Source organism: Notamacropus eugenii, chromosome 4 (genome assembly GCF_028372415.1).
Source record: "Notamacropus eugenii isolate mMacEug1 chromosome 4, mMacEug1.pri_v2, whole genome shotgun sequence".
In the NCBI taxonomy this organism is placed as follows: domain Eukaryota; kingdom Metazoa; phylum Chordata; class Mammalia; order Diprotodontia; family Macropodidae; genus Notamacropus; species Notamacropus eugenii.
Window position 1 is genome coordinate 189,681,036 of NC_092875.1, and position 17,224 is coordinate 189,698,259.

General features: G+C 39.7%; 1 long non-coding RNA gene across 7 annotated transcripts in view; it reads right to left on the reverse strand.

Moving 5' to 3' along the window:
* LOC140500876 (uncharacterized) overlaps positions 1-17,224 on the reverse strand; it is a 177,531-nt gene that overhangs the window by 101,793 nt on the left and 58,514 nt on the right. For 6 of the 7 annotated variants that reach the window (XR_011965923.1, XR_011965924.1, XR_011965925.1 and 3 more), the window contains exons 4-5: positions 13,768-13,833; positions 11,534-11,619 (exon numbers count right to left, since the gene is read on the reverse strand). This is a non-coding gene — a long non-coding RNA (uncharacterized lncRNA). Of the gene's footprint in view, positions 1-4,996; positions 5,079-11,533; positions 11,620-13,767; positions 13,834-17,224 lie in introns of all 7 variants that reach the window. The other variant, XR_011965922.1, reaches the window with a different exon arrangement.

Sequence of the window (17,224 nt, forward strand, 5' to 3'; positions counted from 1 at the left end):
TTCAGCTGTCCATGAATCAACTGAATTGCCATATTTCTTCTCATCTTATATATAAGGTCAGTTAGCCAGTCAGTCAAGAAACTTTCAATGAGCACCTACTATGTGCCAGGCACTGTGCTAAGGACTGGCAATACAAAAAGAGCCAAAAGACATTCCCTGCCCTCGAAGAGCTCACAATCTAATGGGGAGACAAAAAAGTAAACAAATATGCACAAACAAGTCAAACCCAGGAAAACAGGAAATAATAAAAGAAGGAAAGCACTAGAATCAAGAAGACTTCCAATAGAAGATAGGATTTGATTTTAAACTCCAGGGAAGCCAAGGAAGCCAGTAGGCAGAGACCAAGGAGGGAGAGAATTCCAGGCATGAGTGACAAACAGAGAAAATGCTTGGAGTTAAGGGGTGAAGCGTCTTGTTTGTATAAATGCAAGGAGATCATTGGATCAAAGAGTATATGACAGGGAGTTAGGTGTAAGCAGACTGGAAAGCTATGTGTGCAGGGAGCAAGGGCTGGTTATAAAGGGCTTTGAATGCTAAACAGATGATTTTGTGTTTGATCCTGGAGATAATAGGGAGCCACTGGAGCTTATTGAGGAGAGAGGAGACATGGTTGGACTTGGGCTTCAAGAAAATCACTTTGTAAAAAAAAATCACTTTGGTGACTGAATGGATAACATAAAAGACACTAAAGGTCTTGCTGAAATCCTTGTTTTTTGGTTTTTTTAAATCCTTATTGTTATTGTTCATTTTTCAGTTGTGCCCAATTCTTTGTGACCCCATCTGGAATTTTCTTGATAGAGATGCTACAGTAGTTTCCCATTTCCTTCTCCAGCTCATTTTATAGATGAGGAACTGAGGCAAACAGGGTAAGTGATTTGCCCACAGTCCCATACATAGTGTCTTGAGGCCAGATTTAAACTCAGGTTTCTTGACTCCAGGCCTACAATAACCACCTAGCTGTCCAGAGAAATTCTAATATATTATATTCATATTCCTTATTGTATTTACGGATTTATGGATGTATTACAAATGTCCTATATTTATATATTATATATACAATATATCCTTATGTATTATATGGATATATTACAAATATACTATATTTATACTCCTCAGTTAAATCTAGCATGTCTTTCAGAAAAAGAAATGGGGCTGGTTTAGAATGCCATATTTTTAATGTACCATTTTGGCTCCTAATGCTTTCCAATGTGATGGTTCATTAATTTGAAATGTTAATAGATAATAAGGGGTTAAAAATGCATATACTGTCATACAGGATTTCCACAAAGGAAACTTCACCTAAAGAAAATGCTGCAAAGAGAAGTTTGGGGAATAACGTGGCTAGAACTTTGCTCAAAAAAAAAAGTCAACAAAATATTTATAGCCGGCATCACACAGTTTAGTACTTAATTATGTGCTGCCTCATATCACTCCTGATTTCTTCTGTCCTGTTACTCCAATTTCATTTTAAGCTCTTGCAGGGCTGGACCCATGTTTTAGACATTTTCTTTATCCCCTCCATGGTGCCTAATACAGTGCTGTGTGCAGAGAAAAGATTTAATAACTATTTCCTGATTAATTAAAGAGGATTAAAATGGCACCATGGGAATTAATAAAAGCTCTAAGCAATTTCTCAAAGACTATCTAGAACTTTTCAGTTCTAGGCCCAGATCATTGTCCAAGGGCAATGTCTATCCAAGATATGTACTATATGTATATTTCTAACACGTTTTGCTTTTCTTGCCATCCCAATGGATGGGAGAGAGAAGGGGAAGACAAGAAGTTGAAAATGAACTTTTTTCAAAATTGAATTAAAAAATAAATAAGACACATGCACTAATGGAACCACCCAAGGGCACTGTATGCACTGTTCATCTAACTGCATATCATAGTCTGGATAAGGCTAAAATAAAGGGTCATCTTTTAAACAATGTTTTTCAGGTGGAGAAGAATATCATTATAGATAAAAAGGCTGGGATCAAAGAGACAGAAAGACCTGGGCTGAAGTCTTGCCTTGGATACATACTAACTGGGTGACCATTGGAAAGTTATCTAATCCTTCTCTGAGCCTCCAGCAATCCTTGAAGATTATTAACTATAGATGGGTTTCAGTCTGCATCAGGGAAGGGAGTTTTCACGCACACAGTTCCCTACTCTGACAAAATCATTTGTCTGGCTTGTTTTTGAGTTCTCTTAGAAACAGATGGGTTGTCATGCTGAATTATGGGTCTCAGCAAAAGAAGTCTGATTTGGAGAGGGCAGAAGGGGCCATGGGATTTAAGGCTGAAAGGGACCTCTGCAATCATACAAGGCAAATTCCTTCATTTTAAAGACAAGTAAATTAGGTCCAGAGAAGCTTAGCAGCTCTCCCACAGTCACCCAGGTAGTAAGGAGCTGAGATAGGGCTATACATTTATTACTTTCACCCCATACCACCGTCATCTCAGGTACCACAAGTAGACAGAAGGTTGAATTCCAGAGGGATAGAGCAATCAGGTGGTACTGTTAATTCAATTAAACAAGAAGTAAGGTGGGTGGGGGTTGTAGGTCTTAATCTAGGTCAGGGAGGTCCAGATACAAGAAATTCAATCGATATATATTTATTTTGTTGCTGTTGTTTGTTCAGTCATTTCCAGCTCTCTGTGACCCCATTTGGGGTTTTCTTGGCAAAGATACTAGAGTGGTTTGCTATTTCCCTCTCCAGCTCATTTTATAGTTGAAACCGAAACAAATAGGGTTAAGTAACTTGTCCAGGGTCACACAGTTAGTAAGTGTCTGAGGTCACATTTGAACTCAGGTCCTCCTGACTCCAGGACCCTCTATCCACTGTGCCACCAAGCTGTCCAAGCATTTAATAAGTACTTACAATATGCCAAGCACTGTGCTAAAAACTGGGGATACAAAAAGAGGCAAAAGACGATCTCTGCCTTCAAGGAATTTACAATCCAAGGTGGGAGACAACATGTGAACAAAAATATATAGAGCAAGCAATGGGTGTGATAAATAGGAAATAGTTAAAGGAGGGAAAGCATTGTAATCAAGAGGGGTTAGGGAAGGGGAGGTCAGTAGTCAGAACAGAGGAATTAGCAAAAGGGAATTAGTACTAGTGAAGAGAAACTGCTAAAGATGAGGTCTGGTTCAAAGATGAAGGATTTTTGCCTAATATCCTTACTCTTTGTTGTGAGTGGGTGAAGAGTTCGTTGATCTCTGGGTTACCTAGACAGCCAGGTAGTGCAGTGGATAGAATGTGGTTCTTAGTCTAGGAAAGACCAGAGTTTAAATCCTGCCTCACTTACTGTGATCCTAGGCAGGTTAGTTGGCTTCTGTCTCAGTTTCTTCATCTGTAAAATAGGGAAAATAACAGAGTCTCCTTTCCAGGATCCTTACGCTAACTATAAAGTGTTTTGTAAATTAGAACAGACCACTTTACAACACATGAGACAATCAGTCATCCAGTCTCTCTTTGGAAGACCTGGAGTGAACAGAGCCCACCATGTCCTGATTACAACCCATTACATGTTTGAAAAGCTCTAATTATTAGAGAGTTTCCTTGCTTCAAACCTAAATTAGCCTATTTGCAAATTCTTTCACTATATAAGCAGAGCCTTAACTGAAGCTCTAATACTGGGGCAAAGCACCACACCAAAGAGTATTGTTAAGCAGCTGCTGGTGCAGGTGGTACTTGGGGAGGAACTTCCTTGGAGATTGAGAAGGTCTTGGCATCCTACTAGGGCTCATCTCATCAGCCTTCATTTTCATTGTGCCATAGTGGTTTTCATGTGAGTCTCTGATGCATGTAAACCCAGTACAAGGCAGTTTCACTAGCATCCCTCAGGGAGTCTGGCCTGTACTGCCAAGGCCTAGTCAATGAAATAATGTCTGGACCCTGGATGGGGGCAGGGGTGGGCATGGGGGGAGGCAGAGTGGAGTAGAGCAGAGCAGTAATCTCCCTTGTTCTAGGATATAGCAAAGATACCTGTTTACCGCTTTAGACTAAGCTCCTTGAGGACAGGGACCAATCTTGCTTTTGTATTTATATTTCTTATTCTCTGCCTCATGGCATTCAGTGCCTTCCTCTTGTAAAATGAAAGGTTTGAACTAAATAATCTCTCAGGGCCCTTTCTGCTCTGAAATCTATAATTTCTAGAATTGAGTACATAGTAATCCCTTAATGAATGCCTGCTTCATTCATTTATTCATACATTCACTCATTCATGTGGGAGGCCATGATATAGGGAGGAAAGAAGATCTGTTATATGGATGAAATTCAGCACCCTGGGAGAAAGCCCTCATCACTCTGACCTAGTTACATTTCTGACTACCAATAAGACCTTACTTAAGGAATGACAAAGGCACTTCATGTTCAAAGAGAAGCAAGTGAATGTTGCTTAGGAATGCAAGGATCTGTCCTTATTGCTCCAGGTCAGTCCTGGCACAAAGAATTTCTGAAAGCATATCCTGAAAGCACCTTTGAATGTAGGCAGATGAAACTCTTGTAGTGTGTTGTGGCGTGCAGAAATGGGGCCCCTGTCATCTGGAAGTTTTTGTTATTGTAAAACTGACCAAGCAATAGAGAGATCAATTTAACAGTGGTATTACCAATTTCATTTCCATTCTATTCTGTCTACAAATGTTTGTTGATGATTCACAATATGTAAAGCACTGTGCTAGCCATTGGAGGGGCATGGCCCCCTGGTTTGTTTTTGGGTCTTTTTTAAAGAGAGGGCAGCTAGATATTACAGTGGATCAAGCCCCAAGCCTGGAGTGATGAAGATTCATCTTCCTGGATTCAGATCTGTCCTCAGACAGTAGCTGGGCAAGTCATTTAAACCCTGTTTGCCTCAGTTTCCTCATCTGTAAAATGAGCTGGACAAGGAAATGGCAAACCAGTCCAGAGTCTTTGTCAAAAAAAAAAAAAAATCCAAATGGGGTCATGAAGAATCAGACACGACTGAAAATGACTAAACAACTCTTTTAAAGACATAATGGAAAGTACCTTCTATTTGGAATCAGAAAATCTGGTTCAAACCCCAGCTCAGCAGTTGCTTTGGGATTCTTCTGAGATGCAGTTTCCTCATCTGTAAAATGACAGGATTTGACTAGATAATCTCTAGGATCCCTTCAAGCTCTAAAACCTATAATTCTACTCTTTTACTTCTGAAGTGGAACAAGCCATCGCCAGGATCCCATTCACATTGTTTTGTTCTCTCCTCCCCTGTCCCTTCTCTGTCCCTGAAACCTAAGCCTGAGCTACACCTATAGTTGCCTATAAGTTAGTTCTAGTAGGAGTTGGTGGGGTAGCAAATACCTCAATACCTTTCTATTTTTCCCCACTTTAAATTCTGCCTGCCAATTAAAATACAAAAACACCAAATCTTAATCAAAATGAAAGATTGTGTTCCACACTGGTTACAGAAAGCAGACCTTCAGCATCATCCCCCATTTAGTGTGATGGCCCTCGGGGAACGAGGAGCCTTTAAGAACCTCTCCCCTCCACACCAGGTGATTTTTAAGCCTCACAAAGGCAGACAGGTAATGCTGGCCCTCCTTTTGGAAGAAAAGGGTGGAAAACCGGATCTGCGAAAGCAAAGACAAGGAAATCTGGGATGTGCTGCTTAAAATAGCACGGCTGCCTCGTCACCTTTGCAAAACAAAACCACAAATGCCAGCAAGCTGGTGCGAAGCTGTGCAATATTCATTTGAAGAGATCAATGTTTTCTCTCTTCATATATTAACTCATGCCTTAAATGGAATTTCTGTCAGGGGTAACTTTTGATGAGGGCTGGCTCTGAAACTTTGATGAGGAAGTAACAATGTGTTTCCATATCGGAAATGTAACTTTGCAGCATCATTCGTGCCCACAAGAATCGTGTCCATTATCATCGAAAGAAAAAATTGGGACTCATTATGGATTGGGGCTGGGCAAGTGGGAGGTGAGGGATCACGGGGAGTGGGGGAAGTGGGGGAGGGAAATGGCACTGCTTCACCAAGACTTCTAAGTCTCCATAAGAACAAAATCAACAGCTAGACAATGAATATGAGAATGAAAATGAGAGTGCCACAACCAAGCTGAACACAATGTAATTGTAATGACCAATCAGACCTTAGAGGACAGAGGAGGGAACGCATCTTCCCCTTTCCTTGGAGAGCTGGGGGACTATGAGTGAAAAATGTGCCTTTGACTATTAGCTGTAGTTGCCCCTAGGTGGCTTCTGCCAAACTATTTATCTGAATTATTAGGGAAGATCCCCTTACGGGAAGGTAGTGGTACTGAGGGGTTCCAAGATACTTCAAAATGTCCAGAAATGATATGACAGCAAAAATATCAATAAAACTTTTTTTAAATGAAAGGTAAGACCTAGACATGAACAAAAAGGCACAAATTTTTAAGAATCAATCAACAGGCATATTGATTAAGCATCTACTTTGTGTCAAGCACTGTGCTAGAGACTGGAGATCTCAAAGAATGAAACAAGTCCTCTTTTCAAGAAGATGGCATTCTAATGGGGGTGGGGGCTAACATATATTATTAATATGCACAAAATAAACATGCAAAGTAGTTAGGGAGAGAGGGTCCTACCACCTGGGAAGGACAGGATCAGGAAAGGTTCAAGTCAGTTATTTTGCCCACCTGAAAGCATCTGCATTGATTAAACAAAATATTTTTTTTTAGTGATAAGAAATCCACAAAAGTAGATTTGAAAATTTTATCATAGCCATTTTTGGTTTTTCTCAAGAGCAAATGAGAATATTCAAAAAATAAGTTTTTCCACTTATTCTGAAATCTGAGCATGGGTTGAACCTTTAGGCATACATTCCCTTTCATATTACTCATGGACAGCTAAAGTAGGAATCATTAGCATGGATGGACCGCTTTTCTTACCAGCTGGGTCATGAGATAAAATCACTTATAAGGTAAATTCAAAGCAATTTGTGGCTTGGAGAAAGGTGATTCCTCACCAGACTCTGACACTGGTTCATGTCATTTTGCTCCATTTTGTATCTGATGATTGTCCTGGACTTGAAGAGGAAAATTAATTGGTGGTTGGTTAGGAGAAGAACGGATCAAATCCTGCCCACTCATAAATACACATATCCTCTTTTCCAGGAGGAAATCCCAGTCTGCAGTCTCTAGGAATTACACACACACCACACATATCTCAAGGCAGGAGCTGGCTCAGTGCCCAGGAATTTATGAGGTCATGAAGCTTATTGCTTCAAGAATGAGGAAGGAGCCAGGACCTCATACGATTTCACTTCTTTGGAGAATAGAAAATTCCTATTTCTCCTTCCTTTCTTTTATTTCTTCTTCGGTCATCTAGGTAAAACCCAATTGCCAGGTGCTAACCTTTTCAAACCTTACAGAAATCTGATATGTTTCCTTTCAGCCCACATCTTGATCTTAGATGGGATTTTTTTTCTCTGCCTTGTGGCATTTCAGCAGTTAATGTGGGTGAATCAAATTATCCTACTCCAATTCATACTATTTTAGGATACTTAGATTTTCTTAGCCATGGTTTTCTTCTGTCTAAATCTACCCGGCTGAGTTGGAAGCTGCCCAGAATCTTTCTCTTTGGAAATTACATTTGTGCAACTAGGGTATATTTGTCGTTCCGCCCACTCTCCAGCCATTTTTGAGAAGTGCAGAACAAGTCACGTGACTGTCATCAGTGTATTTGCACCCTCTTTTTGTTTAAAAACATAATCTGCATTACAAATTGCACCAATTCCTGTATGTAGTAAGTCATCATTCAATAAAAAGCACAAATGTATGCCTGTCACATTCCACATAATAAACTGCAAGTAAATACATCTTTTCTTTTTCCAAATCAGTCTGTAAGTGGTATCTTTATTTTCTCCATTATATACCAAGTTTGCAATCAGCTATATTCTTGGTTGTCTAAGGCCAAGTTTGCAAAGCTCAAGAGAAGTGGCAGCTTACAGAATTACCTGATAGATTGGGGAAGGTATAGACAGCTATATGGCCAAAGTGATTCTGTTTTCTGATTCAGTGTCACATCAGTTGTTGCTGTGGAATACAAGGTAGACTGGCTGAAGCTCTTCCCTTCTCCCTGCAACTGTGAAGGGCTTGGGACCAAAATCAGTATAGACCACACCTCCTGCTGGCTCAGAGGTGGAATCTAATCCCTCCCGCTACCTTTTTTCCCCACCCTTTTTCAGCTTCAGAGAAGCAGTAGAGAGTTTAGCCCCAGGGGCTCACTTGTCCTAGTGAGCTCTACTCAGAGTTAGGATGATAATGGAAGAGCAGGTTCTTTAGTCATAGGGGAAATAATTTGCCCCAGATCCACATGGAGTCCTTCCTCCACTCTTAAGAAACTTAAAGAATTAAATAATTTATAAAAATTGTAATGAGATTGTCTCCCTTCCAGATGTTCCATTGACCACCAAGCAAAAACTAAAGAATTCTAGCTACATTTTCTCTAAAATATAATAAACTACTCCTGGTATAGACTGATTGCAAATTAGGACAGACTCACAGGCAATAAAAAAAAAAAATCACCCTCATTTATAATGGAAGGAAACGAGTATTAATTAAGTCTTTACTATGTGTCAGATTCTGTGCTGAGTGCTTCGCAAGTATTATCTCATTTGATCATTGATTATAAAGAAGAATCAGCAATCTTTCTCTTTGGAAATTACATTTGTGATATTGGTATAGCTACCATCCATTAGCAGTAGGAGCTGGGAACAGAGGTGAGAAAAGGAAACCAGAAAATGGTGGGATATTTTGTCTGTTTGTTTAGCTAGAGACAGAGACAAAGACAGGGAGAATATTTGTTCTCTACTGAGCTTGGAATCTACAGCAGGGCAACTTTCATCAAGCTTAGTATCACCTCCTGATACAGTCGCTGCTGTCCAACCTGCCTTCAGTGGGTGAAGAAGCTTTTGGCCATGCTGAGTGCTGGACACTAGATGCTGCTGTGCTGCTCCTTCTCATAACCCTCTCTGGACCTACAACCTTCTTTGCTCAATTTCTGTTGCCAAAAAACTGAGCACTGCTCTAACCTTGGTTCAAGCTCTTTACAACAGAAACTCATATGCCAATTCCAAATCCTGTATGATTTTTTTCTTCATCTTCTCCCTGTGTAAAGGGGGTGGGGGGGTCCTTTCCCACAATGCTTTGTGATCTTTTGAAATATCTATTCTATGAGGGCTTTAGCACTGTTCCCTCCCATTACATCATAGAATACGGCAATGGAAGGGACCATTGAGGTCATTTAGTTCAGTCCCCATGATTCAGAGCTGTGTAAACTGAGGCCCAAGTAAGTTCAGTGACTTGCCCACAGCCACATAAGTAGTAAATGCCAGATCCAGGATTTGACTTCAAATTCTCTGATTCTAAATCCAGCACCCTTTACATGCATCTTTGACATTTTATGAGCATGAGAAGGGAAAATTCAATTTAATCAGTATGGCCCCAGTAGGAAGAAAGCTAAAATCAATTGGCAGAAGTTATAGAGAGGTCTATTTGTGCTTAATATAAGGATGATCTTCCTAGTCCAGTGGTGGCATGGCCTTGTGTTGCTATACTGTACAGATAAGGGGCTCTCACTCCTTCTTATTCACTCCCCTCCCTTCAAAGACAGAGTTATTCTCCCTTTGTGATTTTATCTCTTAGATAGGATCCCTTTGTCCCTGCCTCTTCTGAAGGAGTATTTTTACTTTCAAACCATAAAAGAAAAAAATGGGAAGGAAAACAAACAAAAGTTCCACCTTCAATACCAAGCCAGATGTCACAATCCTTCTTCAACCAATGCTGCCATTAACTAAAGAGAGAAACACTGGAATGTGTTCCCTGTTTGGGGAGTTCTAAAAGAGACAATAATTTGTCTCTCACTTTCTTATCTTTTGTTTATTTCTCTATCTCTTTATCTCACTCTTATTGTCTCTATCTCTTTCTCTCTAAGTCTCTGTCTTTGTTTCTGTTTCTCTCTTTAGCTCAGAGCCCCCATCCAGAAAACCATTCCAACAAAATATCACAGATGTAAATCTCTTTCTCTCCCTTCCTAGATGCTCCTTTATGGTCCTTCTCTGCTGCATTTGAGCAAAGACATACAGAGTTAAGCAATGTAATGGTTAATAGCATTTATCATAATACCTGGTTTAAAAGACAAAGTAAACAAAAGGGTAAGTAAGCTTTTAAGAAACAGAGATCAGTTTCAAGAAATAAGTGCATGCTTTCTCAGAAGAAAAAGGAGGAAAGGGGAGAAGAGAAAATAGATAATAGAAAATATTTTAGAGAATAAATAGAAAAAATCATTGCTAGAAAGAATAGAGAATCTAGCATAGAGAATTCATTGCCAGAAATCACTGCCAGTAGTCTCTGACATGCTTCATGCAGCCGCATGGGCCCATACATCCCCAATCTTGGACTCCAGAACCGGGAAGTTCACAGCTAAAGTGGCTTCCTCTGTGCTTTCCACTCTCCCCATGTCATGCTTCCTCATCTTTAGCTGCTTTTTGTGGTGGCTGAAGCCTCTCTTTCACTTCCATGTGCTCCTCCAAAACCCACATCCTTGCTTCATGCTTGGCTTTTGCTGCCCCCAAATCCCTAAGAACTGTAGGGTCTAGTTTGAGAGTCAAAGTCTGGTCCTGCCAAGGCAACTCCCTGGCTGATCAAGAAGGGAAATGCTAGTGTGATTTCTGCCTGAACCAGCAGGCTATCCATCTCCAGCATTCTGATCTCCTTGGCAACGCCAAGACAGTGTTATACTAGTAATTAAAGCTATCCAAAAATAGAGTGATTTTCCTCTGTAGGTACTGAGTTTTCTATCACTCGGGGCTGTACAGCAGAGGCTGTACAACCATTCATCAAAGATACTTTGGCAAGGATTTCTGCTTTAAGGAAGGGTTGGACTAGAGGGCTTCTGAAGGCCCTTCCAGTGCTAAAACCATAGGATTCTATTCCAGGCATCATCGCTACAACCATTAGCTTCATCATCACTACTGCAATGGCCTCCTAAGTAGTCTCCCTCCCCAATCTCCTTTCTCCTCCAATTTATATTCCACCCAGCTTGCCAAAGTGATTTTCCTTAAGTGCTAAGCTGACCATGCCATTACCCTGTTTAATAAACACCAGTGGCCCCGTTTCCTTTAAGACAAAATATAAACTCCTCTATTTGGCTTTTAAAACTTTTCTCAACTTGACCCAAACTTGTCTTTCCTACCTCATTATTCATTACTCTCCTTCGGATGCTCTATGGTCCAATTAAACTGACCTTCTAGCTGTTCTGCTCACATGTTCTGCTCCATCTCCTACCTGTCTGTTACTCATACCTAAAACGCTCTGTCTCCTCACCTCAGTCTTGCATAATCCCTCACTTCCTTTAAGAATCGATTCAAGCCTGAATGCTTTCCTGATTCCCCCAACTACCAGTTCCTTCTCTTCCCAAACTATCTTGTATTTATTCTCTATATACCTATGTATGTGCTCCATCAGCCACCACCACACCATCCATACGTGGTTACAACAAATGGAGAAGTTTTGAATTCTGTGGATAAGTTCACTTACCTTAGCAGTGTACTTTTCATGGATGTACACATTGACAATGAGGTTGATGCACACAATGCCAGAGCTAACTCGATGTTTGGGAGGTTCTGCAGGACAGTATGGGAGAGAAGAGATATTAGACTGACTACCAAGCTGAAGGTCTACTGAGCTGTTGTGCTGACCTTATTGCTGTACGTTTGTAAAACCTAGACAGTTTACCAGCATCATGTCAGAAAACTGAATTGCTTCCATTTGAACTGTCTTAGGAAGATTCTGAAGATCACCTGGCAGGATAAGGTACTAGATACTGAGGTCCTTACTCGAACTAAACTGCCAAGCATTCAAACTATGCTTCAGAGAGTGCAACTCCAATGGGCTAACCACATTGTTTGAATGCAAAATGTACGCTTGCCAAGAAAAAACTATTTTATGGAGAACTTGCATGGGGCAGGCAAACATATGGTGGTCAGAAGAGGCAATACAAGGACACTCTCGAGGTCTCTCTCAAAAACTTTGGAACTGATAGTGTGACAAGGGAGATGTTGGCACAGTACCACTCAGCATGGCATGCCCACATCAGAGAAGGTTCTGTGTTCTATGAGCAAAACAGAATTGAAGCAGTTCAAAGGAAACATAGGACACACAAATTTAGAGTATCCACCCCAAATGTTCACATGGACTGTTTGTGCCCAGCCTATGGTAGAGCATTCCAAGCTCATATTGGTCTAATCAGCCACAGTCAGACACACTGAAACTTGACTTTATCATAGTGATGTCATTTTGGTCCTCTTTGAGAACGGACAACAACCAACCAACCTATGTATATAAATAGCCTCCCTAATAGATTGTAAGCTCCTTGAGAGTAGGTATTCGGTTTTTTTTTTCCTTTGTGTCCCCAGCACCTAGCACAATGCCTGGCACATGGTAGATCCTTAATAAATGCTTATTAATTGGTTGATTGAGCATTAGTATCATCATCACGACCATCACCCAAAAATATTCATCAGGGCCCTATCTGCAGGTGATACTGTGATAAATATAAGGCATGATATCTTCCCTATTCTTGAAGAACTTAAGATCTAATATTAACCCTGACATGTATACACATGGATGCATTTTTATAAGTTCTGAGATGTCAAAAACATACAGTCACTTTTATGGCATATAATTATGTTACTAAGCAATGCAATAAGATTGAGTACAAGAAAAGGCAGTTCATGCACATCATAGGGTACTGAGCAGTGGAGTGGTGAAAATGGGGAGCCCTGAGAAGCTATGTTTTAAGGTTTAAATAGGGACAGGAGAAACTGGCAACCTCTCTTCCATTTGAGTGGCTTACTTTGTTTATTACCTTCATAAACCTCTTTATCCTACCCATTCCCATTATAGGGCTATGCATTCATGCAGAGATCTAAACAGCATCTCTACCAAGGGTGTCCCTGACCTGCCATTTTCTGTTCATCAACAAAAGTGAACCAGGAAGAGGAAATCTCATTGAGCCCTTTAGAAATAAAAGCAGATTTTATTCCCACTAAAGAAAGGTGAGTAGCACATAAAACTCATAGCAGAAACAAGAAGTGTTCTGAAAATGAGCAACAAAGAACAAGGCCGTGGTGAGATAGAGTGGCTGGTACTGAAACAATAGAGACTGGGCTGTGCTTTTCCGGTTGTGATTAAAGTGTGTGGTTCTGCCTCCCTCTGTAAGTCTTTTCTGGTAACTCTGGAAAAAAAACACAGACCTGAGAAAAATTCAATAAGAGGCATAAAGGCCAACAGTAAGATAACTGTTAGGTTGCTAGGAGAATTTGTTTGGGGAATTAGAACCCAAAGGGAAATAAAAAGAGGATAGACAATAGGTGGCAGGATATTAAGCTGTCAAGATTTTTGCCATAGGTTGGGAGGCAAATGTGGTTTCCCTCTGATAAACTCTAAATACTATTTAAAGAAAACAATGACTTGGTTTATAACCTTAAAATCCCTCAGTTTTCTTCCCCTGTCCTGAACCTTTATGAAGGCATACCTCACTTTAAAGAAGACACACATTTTTGGAGAGCTATCTGTAAAGCAAATTGCTACATGTTGTATCAAAATGTTTTTTATTCCATTGATTTTCATCATGAAATGAGAGACATATTCTTTTAAAAACATAATAAATGTAGAGAAACAGTCAGGAGACATTGGATATGCTGTACACCAAATAGCATCACAAAAATGAAATTGATTCTATTTTAATGTATAAGAAAAAAATTGCTTACTGATGTGGAAATCAGGTCTCATCAATTCACCAAATTGTAGGAGTAAATATACAATTCAGCAGCTAACTAGGAGGAAAAAAATGAAATGTTAAGGTAGGAAATTAAAGGATCGTCAACTTAACAAACATGAAAAATGGATAAAGGAACTGACATTGACACTCATTATCACCAGTCCCTGGTTTAATGGTTTAATTATAAGACCAGAAGAAATTAGAAACCACCTCTGATAACAAATATGATTTCCAAGGTAGGTAAAGGAATAAAACAACCACAGGCAAAATTAGTTTAGAATAGGAAATCATAAGATAAAATCTTCCAGAGGAGTATTATGGAAGATTATAAGAAGTGCTAGCTCCTAAAATAGCAAAAAGTGGTGTAGGGAAAAAAAACAACAAGGTTACAGAAATCTTGTCCAAAATCCAATTAACAGTGTTATTCCAAGGCTTTTTAAGGGTGAAACTGGAAGGATAATAAACTGGTGAAAAATGAAAAGAAAGATATATGAAGGTTTTTACAGTGATTTCCTTGCAGCATTAATGACAATGGAGAAACTCATACAAGTGCTAACATCACATGGCTGGATTAGCATATGAAGAAACAAAAATATTGTTGAAGAAAGCAAAGACAAGAAAAGCTACTAGACTAGACCAAATACATACAGAGAAGATCCATTCTGGAGGTGATAGAATTTTGAGGATATAAAGGAATTAGTTCTGAAATAATTTAAAAGGAGGGAAGATTTCAAAAATTTGACAAAAACCTCAGAATTTATTTTTACACAAAAAAAGAGACAGAAAAAAAAAAGGTGACTGACATAATATGAGTAATTTGACCAATATGCCTACTTGCTCATCTCCACAAATAGTTATCAGAATGAGGCATCCTTGAAAAAAGAATAAGCAGGGTTTCACAATTTATATGCTACAGTAGACTATCTATCTGTCTGTCTATCTATCTATCTATCTATCTATCTATCTATCTATCTATCTATCATCTATCTTTCTGAGATTGAGTCTCCTTATCTCACTCAGCCTGGAAATACAGCAACCAATCATGAGACCCACTCCTGATCAGCACAGACATTTTGATCTTCTCTATTTTGAACTTAGGCTGGTTCACTCCTCCTTAGGAAACCTAGTTGCCACTCATTTCTGGTCCAGGAGCCGGGTGGCACATCATTTTGATACTAGATTCATTGTGGACATGTAATTGGCTTCAGCCCTATTGTAGTTCAGAACTCTTGAGTTTAAGCAATCCACTAGTCTCAGCCTTCCTGAGTATCAGGGGTAATAGACATGCTCCCCAACCAGGGAGACTATAGCTTTATAATGCAATAGGGCACTGGAGACAATGTCTATGGTCAAACAGGGGCTTCTGGTGTCTCCCCTACTCAGGACTCATGGAACCTTGAGACTGCCGTGGCTGATGTGACCACGCTTTCCCAGTCCTGTGGGGAAGGAGAAAACTGAAATCTTAGGAGACCCTAGAAGCACGTCAGCATGTTGATGAGTAGTGTCAGGACTTCCCGGAAGTCTGGTACCACCACAATATGAGAGAAGTCACAACATTGTGGGGAGCCACTCTTTTCCAATTATTTTTTTCAGGTTCCATAGGCATGACTTCTGTTAGTCAGCACTCTTACTCCAAGCCTGGGGGAAGGGAAGGGTATGACACTTGATCCTGCTGAGGGGAAGACAACAGAGAAACTTATGTACCTTTCAAAGCAGGTAAGGCAGATTTTCAAGGCAGGTTTTCTCCTGCTTCTACTTACTGTAACTTCCTCCCACTGGAATATAGTTGGTTCATTTTATGTCTATGTATCAATTCAGTATCTTTACCAAGAAAACCCCAAATAGGGTCTCAAAGAATCAGACACAACTAAACAAAAACAAACCAGTCCAGATTCATTGGATTTTTTTTTCTTTTGGGGGAAGCTATAATAATATGATCTGATCTCCAAGCTGAGAAAAAAAAAAAATCTCAGGGTGTTCTCTCTTTCACTTTTTCACCTAGATTATAATATCATAATCCCACCAAAATGCTTTTAATTCCTCAAGTATACAAATACAAAGTAATTATATCTTAGAGACTGTTGCTTTTTGACAACACATGCAGAAATAGAGACAGTGAACAGACTCTTAAAGACATAAAGAAAGAGGGAAAGGGCCACCAGGGCCAGAGTGAGTTAAGGGATCAGGATGTAGGCAATTCACTTTTGGTGTCATGACCACAAATAGCCATCCCCATTCTTTAAAAGTTTCAACCTGCCAGTTTTTTACCTTCTCTCTCATTTATCCTGGTTATTGAATGATTGAAGATGCTTGGAAGGAAGAGGGTATTTCCAGGGCAGGAAGAAGAACCCTTGCCTTCTCATCCTTTGTGCCTAGGATCTCTCCCCCTATTGTGCCAGCATGAGACTTAGGTAGTTCTTGGTAACTATCTCTTAGCAAACTTGAATATACTTCTCACCTTTCATGAGAGGCCAAACAGGCCTGGGAGAGAGTCACTACATCAGTCACAGTCTAATGACTACCAGAGGCTTGAGCAGGGAAAAATCAGAATCCTCCACTGTCTTTCAGCAGACATTATCTCCAGTGCCTTGTTATAATAGTTTACAGCTGACTGAAAGGCATAAAGAATACAGGATCTCAATTACACTCATTGCTCATTGACTGTAAAATAGCAATTGCTTCAGTAAAGGAAAATTCTGATTTAACCTCTTCTCCAATAACGTGTCTCTCATGCTTATGTGAAAATCATACAAGCTTCCTTAAAATATATAACAGAGATAACTCTAGTGACCCTTTGGTTATTAAGATCAAATGAGATATAAAATGGAAATCTATGTAACCCAAAGATGTTCATCACTGTTGCAGAAGATCAGTGCCAGATTCAGGAACTTTTGTACCTGAAGGCAAGGAGAAGAAAGATGTCCTCATTTGGGGTAGAGAGGGAATTAGTTTGGCAGATGTGTAGAGGATAGATTGGAGAGAGGAAAAATGTCCTTTTGTTCATTAAAGTTCAGTGCAGGATATTCAAAAATATTTGAAATTGGAGAGAAATTTCCTGTAGATGGCTACATATTCGAGAAGTTTAGTTCTGCACATGTCATTATTCTGCTTACAACAGGGCCCACAACATTCTAAGCTTCCTGAATGAAATCTATAATCACATAAAAGATTTGGCTTAACTATTCACATATGAAAACTCAAATGGATGATATATATTTAGATAGATAAACTGTAGATCTGGTTCATCAGGATAAATGTGTGTGTGCATATGTATATGTGTGTGTGTGTACATATACTTCCAGTGGCCACTATCAGGAATTTTTATACCTAAAGGAAGAATCAGGAGAAACTCCCTCAGTTGAGGAAGGCAGGAAATAGAGATCCCAACCAGGACACCTGGGCAAGGTAGATGAGGAAAGAGCAAATTTTTTAAAGAATGATGAAAT